This window comes from Pan troglodytes, chromosome 5 (genome assembly GCF_028858775.2).
Source record: "Pan troglodytes isolate AG18354 chromosome 5, NHGRI_mPanTro3-v2.0_pri, whole genome shotgun sequence".
Classification (NCBI taxonomy): domain Eukaryota; kingdom Metazoa; phylum Chordata; class Mammalia; order Primates; family Hominidae; genus Pan; species Pan troglodytes.
In genome coordinates, this window is record NC_072403.2 from 83700205 (window position 1) to 83719106 (window position 18902).

The following is an 18902-nucleotide window of genomic DNA, read 5'->3' on the forward strand; positions in this document are numbered from 1 at the left end:
GCAAAGGAATAGTAAAGAAAGCATGTTTGAAATCCATAACAGAATATTGGGTTGTGGAGGGAGGTATTGAGGATAGGAGAGTATATGGGTTTGGCACCATGGGGTGGATAGGCAAAACAATTTGGTTGATAAGGCACAGATCCTGAACTAACCTGTAAGCCTTGTCTGGTTTTAGGACAGGTAAAATGGGGGAATTGTAAGGAGAGTTTATAGGCTTTAAAAGGCCATGCTGTAACAGGTGAGTGATAACAGGCTTTAATCCTCTTAAAGCGTGCTGTGGGATGGGATATTGGCATTGAGTGGGGTAAGGGTGATTAGGTTTTAATGGGATGGTAAGAAGTGCGTGATCAGTCGCCAAGGAGGGAGTAGAGGTGTCCTATACTTGTGGGTTAAAGTGGGGGGATAGGAGAGGAGGATGCGAAGGAGGCCTTGAACTGGGGAAAGGGGTGGCAATGAGGTGTGGCTGTAGTCCAGGAACAGTCAGGGAAGCAGAAAATTTAGTTAAAATGTTTTGGCCTAATAAGGGAACTGGGCAGGTGGGGATAAATAAAAAAGAGTGCATAAAAAAATGTTGTCTAAGTTGGCACCAGAGTTGGGGAGTTTTAAGAGGTTTAGAAGCCTGGCCGTCAATACCCACAACAGTTATGGAGATAAGGGAAACAGGCCCTTGAAAAGAAGGTAATGTGGAGTGGGTAGGCTCTGTATTGATTAAGAAGGGGACGGACTTACCTTCCACTGTGAGAGTTACCCAGAGCATCTGTGATGGTCCTGTAGGCTTCCGAGGCGATCGGGCAGTGTCAGTCTTCAGCTGCTAAGCTGAGAAGATCTGGGAAGGAGTCAGTCAGAGAGCCTTGGGCCAGAGTTCCAGGGGCTCTGGAAGTGGCTGCCAGGTAAGTTGAACAGTCTGACTTCCAGTGGGGTCCCGCACAGCTGGGACACGGCTTAGGAGGAATCCCGGTCTGTGGGCATTCCTTGGCCCAGTGGTCAGATTTCTGGCACTTGTAGCAAGTTCCTGGGGGAGGAGATTCTGGAGGAACCCCTGGCAGCAGCGGTTCAGCTGTTTTGAAGTTGTTGTGTGCTAGAGATGTGGCTGGGGTTTCTCTCACAGTGGAGACAAGGAATTGCAACTCAGAAATACATTGCTACTTGGCTGCCTTTACTCTATTATTGTACACCTTGAAGGCGAGGTTAATTAAGTCCTGTTGTGGGGTTTGAGGGCCGGAATTTAATTTTTGGAGTTTTATTTAATGTCAGGAGCAGATTGGGTAATAAAATGTATATTGAGAATAAGACTGCCTTTTGACCTTTTAGGGTCTAGGACTGTCTCAGGGTTGCTGCCGAACGAGCCATGAACTGGGCTGGGTTCTTCATATTTGATGAAAAAGAGCCTAAATGCTAACTGATTTTGGGAGAGGTCGGATAAAGAAAAAGGAGCATTAACCTTGACTATGCCTTTAGCTCCAGCCATCTTTTTAAGAGGAAATTGCTGGGCAGGTGCGGGAGGGCTAGTCGCAGAACAAAACTGTAAGCTGGACAGGGTGTGAGGAGGGGAGGTAATAAAAGGATTATAGGGTGGGGGAGCAGAGGCTGAGGAAGAGTTGGGACCTGGCTCGGTCTGGCGAGGAGCAGCCTGGGGAGGAGGGGAGAAGTCAGATGGGTCTGTAGAAAAGGAAGATTAGAAAGACTCAGCGACACTTGGGGTTGGGACTCCGAGGACAGGTGGGAGGGAAAGAAGGAGGATTTGGGATGAGTCACATTGGGAACAGAGACTAGGGAGGGAACAATGTGTAAAAGAATGCCTGGACATCAGGCACCTCAGACCATTTGCCTATTTTACGATAAGAATTATCTAGGTCTTGTAGGATGGAAAAATCAAAAGTGCTGTTTTCTGGCTATTTGGAACCACTGTTGTGTTTGTATTGGGGTCAAGCGGCATTGTAGAAGAAAATAAGGCATTTAGGTTTAGGTCAGGTGTGAGTTGAAGAGGTTTTAAGTTACTGAGAACACAGGCTAAGGGAGAAGAAGGAGGAATGGAGGGTGGAAGGCTGCCCATATTGAAGGAGGCAAGCCCAGAGAAAAAAGAGAGTAGAGACATGGAGAGAAGGTGTGGGGGGTGCTTGCCCCCGCAGGAAAGTGGAGAAGGGATAGGGACACGGAGAGAAGGGGTCTGGGGGTTCTTGCCACCCAGAAAAGCTGTACTTGCCACTAAGGGTGAAGGACCAAGGCAGGTGTCCCCGCATGATCAGATATCTCTGAAATGTGGGTGAATAATCAGGCAGGTGTCCCCGTGTGATTAAACACCAAGGGAAGACTGTCTTCCCAAGTCTGTGACCCATGCTGGAGTTTTGGGTCCACGGATAAAATGCATCTCCTATCTCTACAAGAAAAGGAAAGGAACTGAAATTAAGAGAAGGGAGAGATTGAAGTGTGGTGCCAAGATTGAAAGGAGAAAGAAGTTGAGGGATAGTGAGGGAGGTTGAAGAAGAGAGTAAAAAGAGGCCGCTTACCTGATTTAAAATTGGTGTGATGTTCCTTGGGCTGGTGGGTCTGAGGACCTGAGGTCATAGGTGGATCTTTCTCACGGAGCAAAGAGCAGGAGGACAGGGGATTGATCTCCCATGGGAGGCCCCCAATCCGAGTCACAGCACCAAAATTTCACTCGCATCCTTGTGAAGAGACCACCAAACAGGCTTTGTGTGAGCAACAAGGCTGTTTATTTCACCTGGGTGCAGGCGGGCTGAGTCCGAAAAGAGAGTCAGTCAGGAAAATTTTTAAATTACATTTAAATACTCATATCGTAATGGTTAGTATAAAAAAGCAGCACATAAAATGAAATGTAGAATATGTTACCTAATATATAGAGGGAACACCAAAACTGTATATATTTATAAATATAGACAATTTAATTACACATACTCATATATTTGACAGGTTATATGACAAAATATTGTGTTTAAAACAAGTGATTTCTATAATCTTCCCTTTACCTTTCCATAATTCTTTCTTGAATTCTCCACAATAAGTGTGTATTAGTTTATAGTTAGAAAAGAAGCAATTTTGAAAAGAGAAAATGGGCTGTCAAAAAACTAAAGTAGATTTGTGAAATTGTATTTGTCAATATAGCAATCATTATAGCAATTGATTTAAAACTGCTGCTTTTTAGAGGACTATGTTAGCTTTATTTAGTTTTGTTCTCTGTTTATAAAACATTTTATAGTTTTAGAGTTTCCAAGATGTAGAATTTTCTACGGAGTAGTATAAAGCTGACACTTCAGATATCAAAACTTAAAAAAGCTTTTTATTAACATATACATACAGAAAAATGCACATATTTAAAATGTATAATTTTATGAGTTTTCACAATTGAGAGGACTCCTGTAACCCATGCCTAGAAACATCATCAGCACCCAGAATACTTAACGTTCCCTTCTAATCACTTACACCCAAGGTAACTGCCTAGACTAATTTTGTATATATTTTGAAGGGAATGAAATCACATAGTATGTTTTCTATTGTGTTTTGCTTCCATCACTCAACCTTACAGGCATGCAATTTATCCATTTTGTAGCATATATATATATATTTTGTTTTGTTTTGTTTTTTGTGATGGAGTGTCTTTCTGTCGCCAGGCTGGGGTGCAGTGGTGCAATCTCAGGTCACTGCAACCTTTGCCTCCCTGGTTCAAGGGATCCTCCTGCCCAGCCTCCCGAGTAGGTGGGACTACAGGCATGTGCCACCCCGCCCAGCTAATTTTTTGTATTTTTAGTAGAGACAGGGTTTCACCATGTTGGCCAGGATGGTCTCCATCTCTTGACCTTGTGATCTGCCCACCTCAGCCTCCCAAAGTGCTGGGATTACAAGCGTGAGCCACTGCGCCTGGCTAACATATATTTTTAGATTATCCATTCTCGTTGCTGTGTGGGATTCCATTGTGGAAGTACATTCCAATTTATTTGTATATTCTACTCTTGATAGGCATGTGAATACTTCTGATTTTTAGCTGTTATGAATAGAGCCTATAACATTACTATACATGTCTCCTAGTGAACATATGTATGCAATTTAATTAAACATGTATCTAGATATTATTGCTAGATAATAGGGCATGTATATGATCAGCTTTAGTAGATATTGCCAAACATTTTTCCAAAGTCGTTTAATCGCTTATATTTTCATCAGCAGTGCATGAGTTTTAATTGTTCTACATGCTCACTAACACTTAGAAGTATCCTTTTTTTTCTTTTTTTTTAGTCCTTCTGTTGGTGATGATTGACATCTTAATAATATTAAGTCTTCCATTCAATTAATATGGAATATTTCTCAATTTATTCATATCTTCTTTACATTATTCTCAATAATATGGATTAGAGTGAGTACATATTCGTTTACAGAAGTACACTAAATTTTTCTTTAGATGTATTCCTAATCATTTGATGTTATTTGACACCACTGTAGATGGCATGTATTATTTTGTCTGTTTAAAGTGCTCTGTGGTGCTCTATCCTAGGAATTCTAGCTGCCTTGCTATCCCCAGACTTTCATCTCTGTCTTCCCAACCCAGGGAGTTCTCCCTGCTTATCCTGCTTCTTCCTTCTTGGGTTATGGCCTAGACACTCTCTCAAAAACTACGCTGGGACAAGTTTATGTCTTGTCTCATTCAATTCCTGTTCCTCACAGATCATAGCCCTTCATTTCCTGACATCCAGTTTCTTGAAAACCATTTTTTTTCATATATTTTATCATGTGTGTTGGGAGGGCAGAGTGTACAGATTGTTTCAGGCAGGAGTACAAATCTTGTTCTTTTTCCTCCATCCTGGCCAAAAAAACCCCAGAAGAAATAAAGTCCGTAAGCGTTTATTTTATTATCATTTTAAAATAATATGGATATATTTTAGTACTTTTTATATGCATGTCAAGTTTTACATACATACAATTTTTAATGAAATTCTTAGGAGCTATGGAGTCCCTATTTTGAAAAGTTAACACAGTTTGAAAATAGGTTAGCATATTATAAGATGTTTTTCAATGCTTTCTTTTGAAATTAGCAGAGGAAGCAATAGGGGAGCCATATAGAGACTGTGGAATAACAACTGGGGTTTCTGTCACTGGTAAATAGAGGTAGTAAATGGACCGCTATTTGTTGCTTCAATGATGATTAGGTTATACAGGAAGCCTGTAGAAGCAGAAAGGTGACAGAGTTGTAGAGTTAGAAATGTAAGGCCTAAAAGAGCCCTGGTCAATTTAAAAATATACAACAGAACAAGACCATTCTTTCCAAGTTTAAGGGAAAAAGCCTCACTAATTTAATGAAGCAAAACTTGATGACTATTTGGATATTTCAATGGCACTAATTCCCACTTAGGTTTTTGTACTCTTTTAGGATCCTTCCCTAAATTATGTGTTTTTCAAAACACATCTACTTTGCTATCTTCTTGGGCTTACATCAGTCACAGAAGACTCCAGCTTCAATCTGTTCTGCAGGGAAGTTAATTTGGAAGCCACAATTATAAATTCTCCAGTCCACCCTATCCCCACCACTTACTGTTACTTGACACTGGGTCATTTTCATTCTCTTACTCAGTCTCTTGAAGTATCTGAATTTGTGGCTCCTCTTACTTGTACCCTGCTGTATGTAAAGTGCTTTCACATGTGATGTTTAAGACAACAATCCTAAAAGGCAGGAAACTGAAGTTTAAAATTATAGATTATACAGTCAAATGAAGATTTGAACATCAATCTCTCCTTATTCTAGCATCTAATCCCTTTTCACACCATCATTTGATTCTCTCCTGTCCTGATGGTGATGGTGAGGACAGGACACAAAAGGAGAGTCAACCATCCGAACCCACCTATATGAGGTGACAACTGCCTTTCACCTGAAGTTGAACACCTGCAATCTGGAAGAGGAGAGAGGCAAAGCAATTCTAACTGGTCTTGCAGACTCAAACCTAAAAGTGAAAGCAAAGTCATTATAATAAATTTAGGTATCAACCCTAAGTCAAAACATTGAAGAAAGGAGTATGTGTTTTATTCAGGCAATCCTGAGTTCTAGTCAGTCATATCTCTTGCACTTACTAGTGGTTCAACCTTGGGCAGGTAAGTACAATTTCTGAGCCCCAGTCTCCTACTCTGTAAGATGCAGGTAATAATACTCATACCAGTGGTGTGCTGGTAAATAATTAACAATTGACTCTTTCTGGAAAGTGTTTCCATATTTATACCTATTTAACTTTATTATAAATTTTTGATATAGACAGTACAAATAATAAGATACGCAATATTATTTTTTGCAAAGTGCACCTAACCATAGTAATTTCCATGTGATTTGCCATTTCTTTATAAATCCACTATCATTTTTATAATCCAACAACAGCATCACAATATCAGACTATGAATAAATGCTTGATTACTATCCAATTCAGCAAAGAAACTCTTCATGTCATTGACAAGTGAATGTAGTTCTGATGTGAATATTGGTTGATAATTTTATTTATGTTAATGAGTAAGACAAAAATGAAACAGTGAAGACATGCTAGAATTTCACTCATTCATCAATGATGTGAATGAATTCTTTGTTGAATCTAATAATAGTTATCAAATACTGAAAGAATGTTTTCTAAATTTTTTGTCCTATTCATGTAATAGCTACTGACACATAGAAGCAAGAAATGGTCAGCTGTTTCCTGTTTTAATGAAAAGTAGGCTAAGGTATATCAAGCTCTTTTTAGTGTGGTTGATTTCTATGATATAAAGACTCTTGCCATGGCCAATTTGAAGCCCCCTATGTGATGTCACTAAACATGGAGTTGGGAAGAGAAGTGCAGTAGCACACCATTGTATGTTTCCACTACATGTATACAAAAAGTACAAGGAGACTCAAGAGCATAATTTATATAAAATGTCCTAAAATAATTAGGAAGTATTTTTTAAAAATTTAATACCTGTGTTCTTAATGCAATTTATTTTTAATGTGAGTTTATATAATTTAATTTTTAATAAGGATAATGTTTACTAACTATCTCAAAAAGTTCTGAAAATATAACAATCAACTCTCACTAGCTGGTGTGAGCTGGCTCCATCACACTGTTTCTTCACAACAGGACAATTGAGATGCTCAGAAATTGCATAGCTAACGTTCCTGATATATAGAACCTGCTAAATATGTAGCTATAAGCTACACAATCCCCCCACCCCCTACTAAGGAAGATAGGCTCACTAGAAATATTTTTACTTTGTTGTTTTTAAAAAGGCATCATATTGTGGAAAGATCTCTAGGGTCAGGATTCAGTATTTACTATTACTAAGGTTTACTATTCTAAGCCTGCTTCTTCATCAGTAAGTAAGGATAAGTATTATGTATGCATCATAAGGCTGTTGTACATATTAAATAAAATAATGTCACCAAGTCCCTATAACAGCACCTCCTAAGTATAAAGTGCTAAGATAAAAAGTTATGGGGCAGCAAGTTTATATCTAATCTTGAAAGAGTTCGCATGATTTGACAAAGGTCTTATTGATCCTTTCTGGCTCTATCTGTACTCACTCTGTTGTCACTCATCTTCACAGCACTAAAAACATCTTCCAGACCCCTTCCTGCAACATTTGAATGTGCTCATCACACATTGTGAGCTTTTTTGTTAAAGTGGAAGAAACAACAATATGAACAAGTCAGTATCCACCCTTGGGTCATCACGCCCCCCAAACTGTATGAATAGTGTATTACCTTCATTATAATGCTGTAAAGCATAGTTTTGTTATTTAAAGTGGTTTAAAGTTTGATTTGGCTTAGAGAATTTTTGAGAATTACATGATACTCCTTGAGATAATTGAAAATACTCCAGGTGTCACAAAATAGGAAAGGGAATTACTAACAGGAGCTTAGGCAAAGTGCTAATAAGCAGGGAAGAGAAAGTGGGCTGAGTGCTTAGCGGCAGCTGCCTGATGGAGCGAGCCTGGCAATGAACCTAAGCCCCTAAAGAAGTTTGTACTGAAGAAAACAGATCGCAAAGGGAACCTGCAGTGACTCTCTTCCCTACATGGGGCTAAACGTGGGGTGGATTGGGAAAGGAGGACACTGCAGAAAGAGGAAGGGAAGAGAAAGGAACGCAGTGTTCTTTTCCCTCCCCAAAGGCCATTTTGCATGGGATCTGGAGCTTTCAGAATAATTAAGGAGGTGAGAATAGAGCTAGAAGACTGTAGAGTTGTATATTTTCCAAATCTGATTGTAAGAGCTCTGTAAGTTCTTCATTCAAATGAAAAAAAAAAAAAGAGGTTTTGTTGGTGGAGCAGAGATCAAGAAACTTGAAGCAGGAAGATCTTGCATGTCTGCAAGCATTATGAATAAAGTCAAAGATGTATAATGGTCTTAAGGGATCAGACAAGGCTTATCAGTCTCCCACATCATTCTTTGATAGACTAGTTTAGTTTATGGATGGGATTATACTGTAACCAGTTTTGTTGATGGGCTGAGCTCAGCAGTGCACACTTTATTTTTCTCTTTCATTGCTTTGAAATAAGTTCCATAAGATCTGTCAGCACTTGGCTAATGTCATAATTTTAGATTACTTTTAGGTGTAAAAAACATATTCATTATCAGTAAAATCTTAGGCTACTTTAAATACATTCTAAGATTATTCCCTTTTTAGAGCCCAGGTTTGATCCAGAGAATGAAGAACAGCAGAAAAAATAAGGATGGGTTGTAATTTTGACTTTCATCTTTCTCTTCTTTCTCTCCCATGTACTATGCTATTCCTCTGGCTTCTCCAAGTTTGAGAGAGGAGAGGCAGAAAAGAAGAGAAAGAAGAAGGAAAAGAGTAATGTCTTTTTATTTAGCCAATGTGGCTTGTGATTCCTTCTTGGGGACTGGCATGTCATGGTAGGTACACAAATACCTGGTCTTCCATAGAGCATCTCTCTAGAGATCCCCTTCTGAGAACCTGCATACTGCACTCTTCCCCAATATGGTGTTATTCTCTCTGGCTGATTTCCTGATCTCTTGCTTCCTGTAACACATCTTTACCTTTTCTCCTGGAGTCCCCTCTCCCCCACAAAATGCTTTCTAGGTGGAGTCATTCCAAATGACTTGAGTCAAGCTAAGTGCTGTGGCATCCACTTGACTCCCCAGGTGAAAAGCAGCTGAAAGTTTTGAAATGCACATGTAGTCTTAATATTCCTGGGTGCATATCTCAAGTTCTCTCAATATCCCTTGTGCTCTATTCTGAATAGTTGAGGAGAATATCAAAATTCCTACAGCTCAGTAGCCATTTAGCTAGGGCAGTGGCAATAGGGGATGTCTCCCTGGGTGCAGATAATAAGGAGAAGCATTTGGTGTAAAAATTTTAAAACAGTAATAAAACTCACCAAAAGTCAGTTTTTAAAATTATTACTAGGCACTTGAAAACTCTAAACAGTATCAGTGATAACGTATTCCTTGTGAAAAAATATTTTGTTAGTCTAAGTTCTTTTTGAGTATTAATAATACATAATAGGCTTCAAATTAGCATATTGTTACTACTTATCCTTCAGCAAAGGACTCCATAAGGACATTAATTTGGAGAATCCTTACTTATACAGTTGCCCCCTGATAGACAAAGTCTTGGCTTCAGGGATTCATATTTGAGAGTAACTTCCTAATAGTATGTAATGGTTGACGCTCACTTCAAGTGTGGTTTGTGTCTCCACCCCCTGTGGTACTACATATTCCTGCATTTAAATGGTAGATTACAAATAAACAGTGACCACACAGTGATCATATCGGCAAAGGAACAGAACACAAGTTACTTCATTCCTGTCATTCATTGTGACCTCTTGGAGTTTGTATTTGTGTTTAAAATTTAAAACAGTGAAATAGGTGCAAACTGCAAGGGGCAATATTTTTGTTTGGTAAATATAAATATTGGTTTACTCATAAAACACTTCATTAACTTTAAGGCCGGACACAGTGGCTCTCGCCTGTAATCCCAGCACTTTGGGAGGCCACGGTGGGCAGATCACTTGAGGTCAGGAGCTCGAGACCAACCTGGCCAACATGCTGAAACCCCATCTCTACTAAAAACACAAAAATTAGCCGGGTGTGGTGGCGCATGCCCGCAGTCCCAGCTACTCAGGAGGCTGAGGCACAAGAATCGTTTCAACCCAGGAGGCAGAGGTTGCAGTGAGTTGAGATCGCACCACTGCACTCTGGCCTGAGCAACAGAGAGTGACTCTGTCTCAAAAACAAAACAAAACAAGACAAAAAACACTTTATTAACTTTGAATAATATTTTTAAAATGGAAACATTCCTTTAAAAAATGGCTTGTGCTCTTACTTTTTATTTAATTGTGCTAAATTGTAATGTTATTCATTACTGTGACAAATCAATATATAGATAGAATTTTACGATGTATATATTAATGTAATTAAAATGTTCATTTGTTGTATATTTCTTTTTTGTACTATAATATTAATTTTGGCCGTGCGTGGTGGCTCATGCCTGTAATCCCAGCACTTTGGGAGGCCCAGATAGGCAGATCACCTGAGGTCAGGAGTTTGAGACCAGCCTGGCCAACATGGGGAAACCCCATCTCTACTCAAAATGCAAAAATTTAGCCAGGTGTAGTGATGTGCACCTGTAGTCCCAGCTACTCAGGAGGCTGAGGTGGGATAATTGGCTGAGGTGGGATAATTGCTTGAACCTGGGAAGCAGAAGTTGCAGTGAGCTGAGATCGCGCCACTGCACTCTAGCCTGAACAACAGACCGAGACTCCATCTCGAAATGCAATAATAAATAAAAATTTTATTGTTACTTTACTTTTTACTGACATGTTTATGTATATATGAAGCTCAATGAAGATTTTTCACAGTCTGCATTTATTTTCTGGCTAATATTATTATTTGTTTCATTTTAGGGCTATTACTGATGAGATGTTTAAAAACTACCCATAATCAACTGTAGAGGTTACCATTGAACTGGGGCTAAGATACCAATCTCCCCACTTAGTAAACACCTTTCCCGGTCTCTCTAAAAAGTTCTCTTCAGGCTTTTCCCTTGGCTCACCATTATTCCAAATTGTTTAGAATTTGAGATTTAAGAGAAAGTTCACAGTAACTAGAACTTTTACCTCATATTTATTTGTATTAAATTCCTTTCTAAAATTCCTCTGCTCCTTCAGTAATATATTTGTATGTGCTTGTGCAGGCTGGAGTATTAATCTAATGGAGATCAAAAGAATATGGTGGCAAGAAGGGGGTTCTTTCTGACCCATTCCTTTCTGAGCTTGTGTTCATAGAGGGGAAGTTGGGGTAGTGGATTAGCAAGGGCACTATGGCTTTACATAAGGGTTCATAGGTCATGCTAGAGAGCACCTGCAGAGGAGTCAGCACAGCAGGAAGACCTACCTGGTACAAAGATGTACCAGAAAGTTTCTAGGCTGAAGACTGAGACCAAACTTCTGATTTCCTTGTCAGTTAGGAAAGCCTGCATATTTGAAAAGGGAGCAAGCAACCCCAAGGGAGCTCCTGGGTTACAATTCTATTCTACAAGTGTTTGCAATTTATGGTGTGCCAGAAAAGGACAGGACTGGGTTCAATGTAATAGATACTCCCTGGTGTACTATATACCCCACAAAGCAGGCCATTCATTCTCATTGATTTGTGTCCGCAAGAGTCAGCACAGAGGTGACATTCAATTCTGACATATTTCTTACTACAGCCCCCAAAGCCCTCTGCCCAGTTCCAATTAGCCCCTCACTGAATGCATGATGCCTGATGTATTTCAACATCTTCACACTTTGTTGTTAAATGATTTTCATTCTCTAAGTCTGAACTCGAATGCCACTTCCTTGCTTAAATACACCATAAAACCCTAAATTAACTATGTTTTCATCTGTGTACTCATGATATTCTGATTTCACTTCTTTTATCATTTTTTATTTAATTTTCAATTGTACTTGATTTGTTTTCACAGCTGTTACCCTTGACAGAATTTAAATGCTTTGAAGTTAGAGTTCATATTCTGTGTACTTTCAAACCTGTATCTACCTTCGTCTTCAGGGTTTAATGAAACACATGAAACTAACACATTTAGTTAAATGCTAAAATAATGACCATGTTGATCAGAGTGGTTGCTGCGTAGGAATCAAAAACCAGTTTCTAAAACATCTAACCAGTTTCCAGTTTTTATTGAATACCTGTTATACTCTATATCATATTAGTAACACAATAAATATTTCAACTAATGAAGAAAATGTGAAAAGGTTTGCCCAAATACTTTGAGGATTCAAAATATAATTGTCAGATGAATTGGAACAATTAGGGAAAGAGAGTGTCTTAGTTCATTTTGGGCTGCTGTAACAGGATACCTGAGACTAGGTAACTTACAAAGAACAGAAATTATTTTTCTCATAGTTCTAGAGGCTCAGTAGTCCAAAATCAAGGTGCAGGCATCTGGTGAGGACCTTCTTGTTGTATTATATCATGGCAAATGTATCACATGGGAGAAAGGGAACACCTACTTCCAAGAATATGAACCCACGGCAGCAGTAATGGCATTAATCCATTCAGGCGTATGGTTCCCCCTTGACTCAAGCACATTCCACTTGACCCCACCTCCCAACAACATTGCATTGGGGATCAAGTTTCCAACAAATACATTGTTGGGGACACACATCATAGCAGAGAGGTACCTTTCTTTGCTATGAGATTTCTGTTATCAATCTCACTGGGATTGATTTAATGAGTCTAGGCACAAGCCAAGGTCAAGACTCCTGAAATCAGATTGTCATACAAAGGATGCAACTAGGAGTTAGAATAAAGTTACCTGCCCAAGTTTAGAGACATCAAGAGAGGGAGATCTGAGAGTGAATAAACAAACAAAAACCATAAACTAGCATAAGCCTGACATCAGAGTGAGGTGGTAGGTGGAGGTAATTTGGTTCAGCCCTTACTGAAATGAAATGGGCCAGAGAGTCAGATCATCATCAGGAAAGAAACTTTTAGGGGCTTTAAAGTTAGTAGAATCTATAAATGTCTTCTTTTTACTTTTTGCTCCCTTTTATTTCTCTTTTTCAGGCTGTATTCCATGTGCCTGGACTAGCTTCCATTAAGGATCCTGATTAATTTATGATTTTAATACAAAATAAGCATGTAAATAGATGATAAATAAATCCTCAACTAATTACATGGAAGCCACTTACAAGTTGGTGTATAGTTTTGACACAGAAAAAAAATCTGCTTCAGTGTCTTATTCCTCATCTAAATGTTCTCTTTATATTCAAAGTCTCAAATAATACAGATGTGACCCCACTTTCTTAAGAGGAATCAGCATGCAAGTATTCATATTGTTATGATAGAATACCCTTATTTCATTTATCAAAGATGTGTTTAAAATATTGATATTGCAAATAACATATTTTTTGATTCCACTAAAGGTAGGTTTTTGTCCAGTTTTTTTGTTTGTTTGTTTTTATACAATTGTGGTTTACAGAGCTTGACCTGGGGAAAGGGACAAAAAATTTAACCTAACAGGTTGGAAATACAAGCAATTAAACATTCTTCAAATGCCAACTGAAATTTTACTTCCTGAGTGAAGCCTTCCCAAGTTTCCTAGTCAGAATCCCTCATGTGAAAAATCAGGAAGGAAACTGAATCACTAAAATCATTTTTAGAAGAATATTCCCTAATATAACAGAAAATCAATTATATAGAACTTCAGAAACTAAAATGTTGCATAAAATTGTATGTATGACATAGAAAACCTACAAATGCCGGTACTTTTGATCCCCCAATTTAAATCTTACGTTTATATCCACCATTGCAGAAACAAGCAAGACTAAAGAATGCTCTTCATTGTATTAGATAGTTTTCTGTAGGTGTTCTATTCACCTCTTATTAGAAAAAATAATTAATTATCGTTTAGTGAGAAAGCATTGGCTTGAAAAAAGATCTGGTTTTGAAAATGGACTTCTCCATTTTTGGGGTGGGCGCATTTGAGGAAGTCTCTCTACCATTCTGAGATTTAGTTTACTTGTCTATAAAAAAATAATGAAACTACTTCATACAACTGTTGTGAAAATTTATTGTGATCATGTCTGCAAATCATATTTTATACAATAGATAATCATATTTGTAATTTATGATTTCAATAAGTTGCATATGTCATTACCACTATGTAGAAGGTCAGTACACCTTGCTTATTTGGTTTTCACTTTTAACAACATACTGACACATTGTCTGCTCTTTTGTTTATCTGTTACTTTCAAAAGAAAAAGATGGGAGACACTAAAGGATGATATGGGATAATGTAAACTGGAGAGAGGTGTGTGTTGTAGTATAGCTTCGTGGAATTTTTCATAACTGGAAAGAGCCATACGTGTAGATACTGAAGGCACCTTGGAAAATCAAGGGGAGGTTCCACAGCTCCAGGGATAAGTATGGCCAGTGGATATATTATTTGTTCACTGGATGGTGGGGACTGGTTGAAGAGCAGCCAGCACATAGGTATATTGTTGATATTGGTGTTGCTTTAATTTGAATTAAGTTTCCTAGATTGAGCACTTCTCCTAATTTTCATATATGCCCCTTATAGTACATACACAATGTGGAAGTTGCTGTACCTTAACCCTTACAGCACATAAATTTAGTCTCCTCCATCCCTTGGTTTACAGTTAGGTATCTAAGAAAGGTAACTGACTGATCCAGGGCAACAGAGTTCTTCATGGACAGAACCACCCAATTGAGTGGGAGGGTGCTAGCTCCATCTTCCCCACTTCAATCTCTCAGAATTTTGTTTCCTTTTTTGTAAAATGTGGGATTTGGCTAGCACCAGATGGTCTCTAAGATCTTCCCTAATTCTAAGCCTCTGAATTCAAGTCTTAGGAAGCTGAATCAAATGCTTTTTTCTCTACAATCACAATTTCTCCATTCTCTCCTTTGAGGGAATAGGACTTATATACTTAGGAGCCAATATAAATCTGACTTCAAAAAAGTCCCTATGTATGTATTTCATAGATTCAATTTTGCATATCAGAAATAATATACTGCCAACCTATGAACTGCTAAAATTGTTGATATGTAAAAGGAGAGCAAAAGGCCAAATAATTTGATTTTTTTCTGATGCAACAAAGAATAAAAGTAATTTTGCCTTTACTATTATGGTTATTGCTCACAATTTGTTATATCAGAAAAAAAATGGGTCAGGTTTAAATACTCTGCTGCTTATAAAAATATCCGAAACTATAAAACAGTCTTTGTATGTCTTTTCTTTGAAAGGGTGGATATTTTAAATGACCTGGCTGGCTTTGTGGATCAAGTCTTTGTTTCCATGACACTGCAACTAGCAGAGGGCAAAAAGCTGGTTGATTCACTGGCTTTTTCTAAGAGGCAGAGCTGACTGCAGCAAGTTTCCTAATACCTACAGGTACTAAGAGCTTGTCGTATTAACTTGAGAAAGGATAATAGGAATTATAGTTTCTTTTAGTTAATTTTTACCCAATTCTTAACTTCAGTTCAAGAGATGATTAGAGAAATTCCCCGAGACAAGGTTATACATTACACATTACACTCTATACTGATCTCTGGTCTTCATTTTATGATTCTTGTCATCAAATCCCATATCACACATAATAAAGAAGATTTTGTCTCAGTGCCACTCAGTAGGATGATCAAATCACTTATTTTTATTGCATTTTCATCCATGTACAATGACAAGATCTATTTTGTTTTTATCTCATGCTGAAAAGTAGAATTTCTGGAGTCTGTCATGTGTTCTTTTGTTTTGGGGCAATTGCCATAATCTATTTGCAAGATTATAAATCTATTTAAATAGCATAAAGCTATCAACCTGACACTTAACTAAAAATGTACTTAATTTTGTTGTTTTTTAAATTCATCTCTCTCATTTTGATTTCCACCCCTAAGAAGGTCATAGGGCCACTTAGTTAAGGGGTGGAAGGGGATGAGGAATGACTTACTGCTGCCTATAAATTGAATGAGTGAGGCAGAGAGTGACGAGAGAAGATCTGAAGTTACATAGACCTTGAAGAGGCCACTTGGGGTTGCTTTTGCTGCCAAATCATCAGTATTTATGACATCTTCTTTCAGGTTGTAAAACGCTGGCCCTGGGTATTATATGGCAGTTATATTACAAGGGTCACCTATCCTGCTTCTGAATTTTTGCTCAAAATATTCCCTATGTCTAGACTTGTCCCTCCCTGCTCCCTATTAAGTGTGACTCTTGTACCTAAACTTAAATCTAAACTCTAAACTTGATTCTTCAACAAATCTTGTCTGAGTTGATACAAAAAAGGCATACCATCCTACCCCTCTAAGCATTCTTTTTAACTTTCTAAGATAATTATTTCTATGAAGTTCAAATTTTAAAAGTATTCTAAATACCTACTATAAGACAAGCACCATAATAGTTAATTTTGTAACCACCTTTGTGTGCATTGTCAGAATTTGCAAATATAAAATCTCAGATGTGATGAGAACTGGGTAGGACCTTCTGACCCAAGACAACCTCCCTCCCGTAAATCAGGGTAGGAAATCCAATATGCCTTGGCCTTCTCTCTGGTTCTAAATTAAACAGTCAAGCCATGAGTGAAGTGACAACAAAATTTGTCATTAACACTTAGATGTGATAGGTTTACCCCTCAATATTAAGGGTCTAGAGAACTCTTACAAGGAAGAGAACGTGCTATAACTGTAGGGCAGTGGTGGCCATCTGAATCAAGCCCACAGCTTCCACATGCATCTTGAGCCATGCAAATCAGCTTTCCAGTGACCTTCTAGGAATTACTAGGAGCTGTCTCTGTTAGTCTTCTCTCTAAGGCCTTCTCTTCAGACAGCCAACTTTAAAAAAGAGAGACATATATTGCATGTTCAAAAGTATTCTCTTTTTCATAGAAAATCAAAGAGCTCAAAATAGTTCATTCCCATCTCTAAAGGAATACTGTTACAACATGAGTTTTCCTGAAGCAGAAGCTCCTGACTGTGCCCTTGCTCTCATGACCTGTTTGGCTGTTACTTCTTGTAGTGATAAAAAGGTCTTTCTGGTATTCCTCTATCTCCATTAAGGTTGCTTATAAAGCAAAATCGTTTGTAGCAAACTCAATCTCTCCATTTACACACATTTAGAAGTAGGACATGGGTTTCAGTGAGGTGCCAATGAATCCCAGTCTCTGGAAGCCCTTGCCCCGACCTTATTGCTCAGGTTGCTTGTAAGATTCCATTATGTGCAGCAGAAAAACACTACGCACAGCTCTGTTCTTATTTACTTAGGCAAAAATCTCCAGAACTTGTTTGGAATGTCTTTGTGGAGGGTATAACTTAGTGGGCTCTTTGCCTTATCAATTGTAATACATTAAAAATCTGTATCAAATATCACTGCATACCTATGAAGGAAACTCTCAGTATCCCTGAAGGCCCTGTAGTAAATGTTTGAAATGAAAAAAGAAGTAATTAAGTACAGTTAAAAGAGGTGGCTTATCTGAGAATAGAAATCTGACCTAATAAATTGGCTCTTCCTTCCTTTCCTTTCTTTCCCCTTCCTCTCTCATACACACAACTCCCACTCAAAGGGCTGATCTCACCTAGTGTGATCTTTTTCCAGCAGGTGACAATGAAGCGTGATGGCTGGGAGGTCTAAGCTATTCAATGAAAACTTTTTAATTCAATTTCTCATTTCTTTGAGCTACCAGCCTTCCTGTGTCCCTGATTTGTTCTCAGAGGTCCCTAATTCCCTTTTTCCTTTTAGAATCTGGACTGCCCTTGCCACATGTGCCTCTGAACTTGGTGAGGTGTTCAACATGTCACAGAGCTCAGCAACGACTCCATTCAAAACAAAACATTAAGATTGTCAAAGCAAATAAAAAATCCCAGCAGAAATTCCCCCTTACAAAGGGTTTGAGTAATTCAGTTGTGGATATAAGTGCTGCTGTAACAAAGAATTCATTATTATTTCTACTGTTACTTCTGAGTACCACATTTCCCCCTTTATTTTTTTAAAATAACTTGCAAAATATTTTTAAATGATTCAAAAGTTGTTTGCCAAGCTAATACTTGCACACAGCTTAAAAAGTCAGTGTGTTCTAAATGGCAGGCTTTTACTGTGCCCTTGCCCTGTCCCCTAGTTTTGATCCTTATAAACAATCACATTTAACGCTTTTACCTGTTTCTCTGGCATCTGCTTTCATATTTCTAGCTAGTATTCTTATTCTGCTTTTATTTATTAGTGAGGTTTGGCCATTACCTTTTTATTTGAAGACAGACAATTTAACTTGAAATCCAGTCTCTTCCTTGCACTGCTTCTTTCCCATAAAGGGTAAATCAAATATTCTATGTTTAAATTACTATGATTATGTGAATGTTGTTCTTACTCTACCAAATACTGCACAATAATTTCTTTTCTTGTACAAATTTTTGATCATCCTGAAGTTAATAATTAGCTTGTTTTGTCATTTGATGAGTTTTATTTGTAAAGATTACTAATTCTTTCCACAACTTTCTTACAACTTCTTAGTGCAATTTGCCCTATAGTCTTATGTTTCATTTTTAAATTTTTTCTAGAGACTTTCCTCCCAGAGCTCTGATTCCTCCAGTTCAGTCCAGATTGGTGGTTCTCAAGGCCTGCTTGCAGATGCCATCTTGGAACTTCCCTGCACCAGCATCCAGAGACTTCCTTTTGCCTCTTTTCTGTGTGGAGTCTCCTGATAGCAGGACCCCCATGCCTTCCCCTTTCTTGGTTAACTTCTTGGTTTTGTAGCTCATACCCTTGTTTTACTTTCTAAGAAAGGATGCCTAGGAGGTAAAATTTTGAGATCTTTTAAATCTGCATATTTTTAATTCTACTTCCTCATTATTTAACCAACAGTCTAAAAATCTAGCGTAAAAATTATTTCACTCAGAATTTTGCAATTTTGCTTCT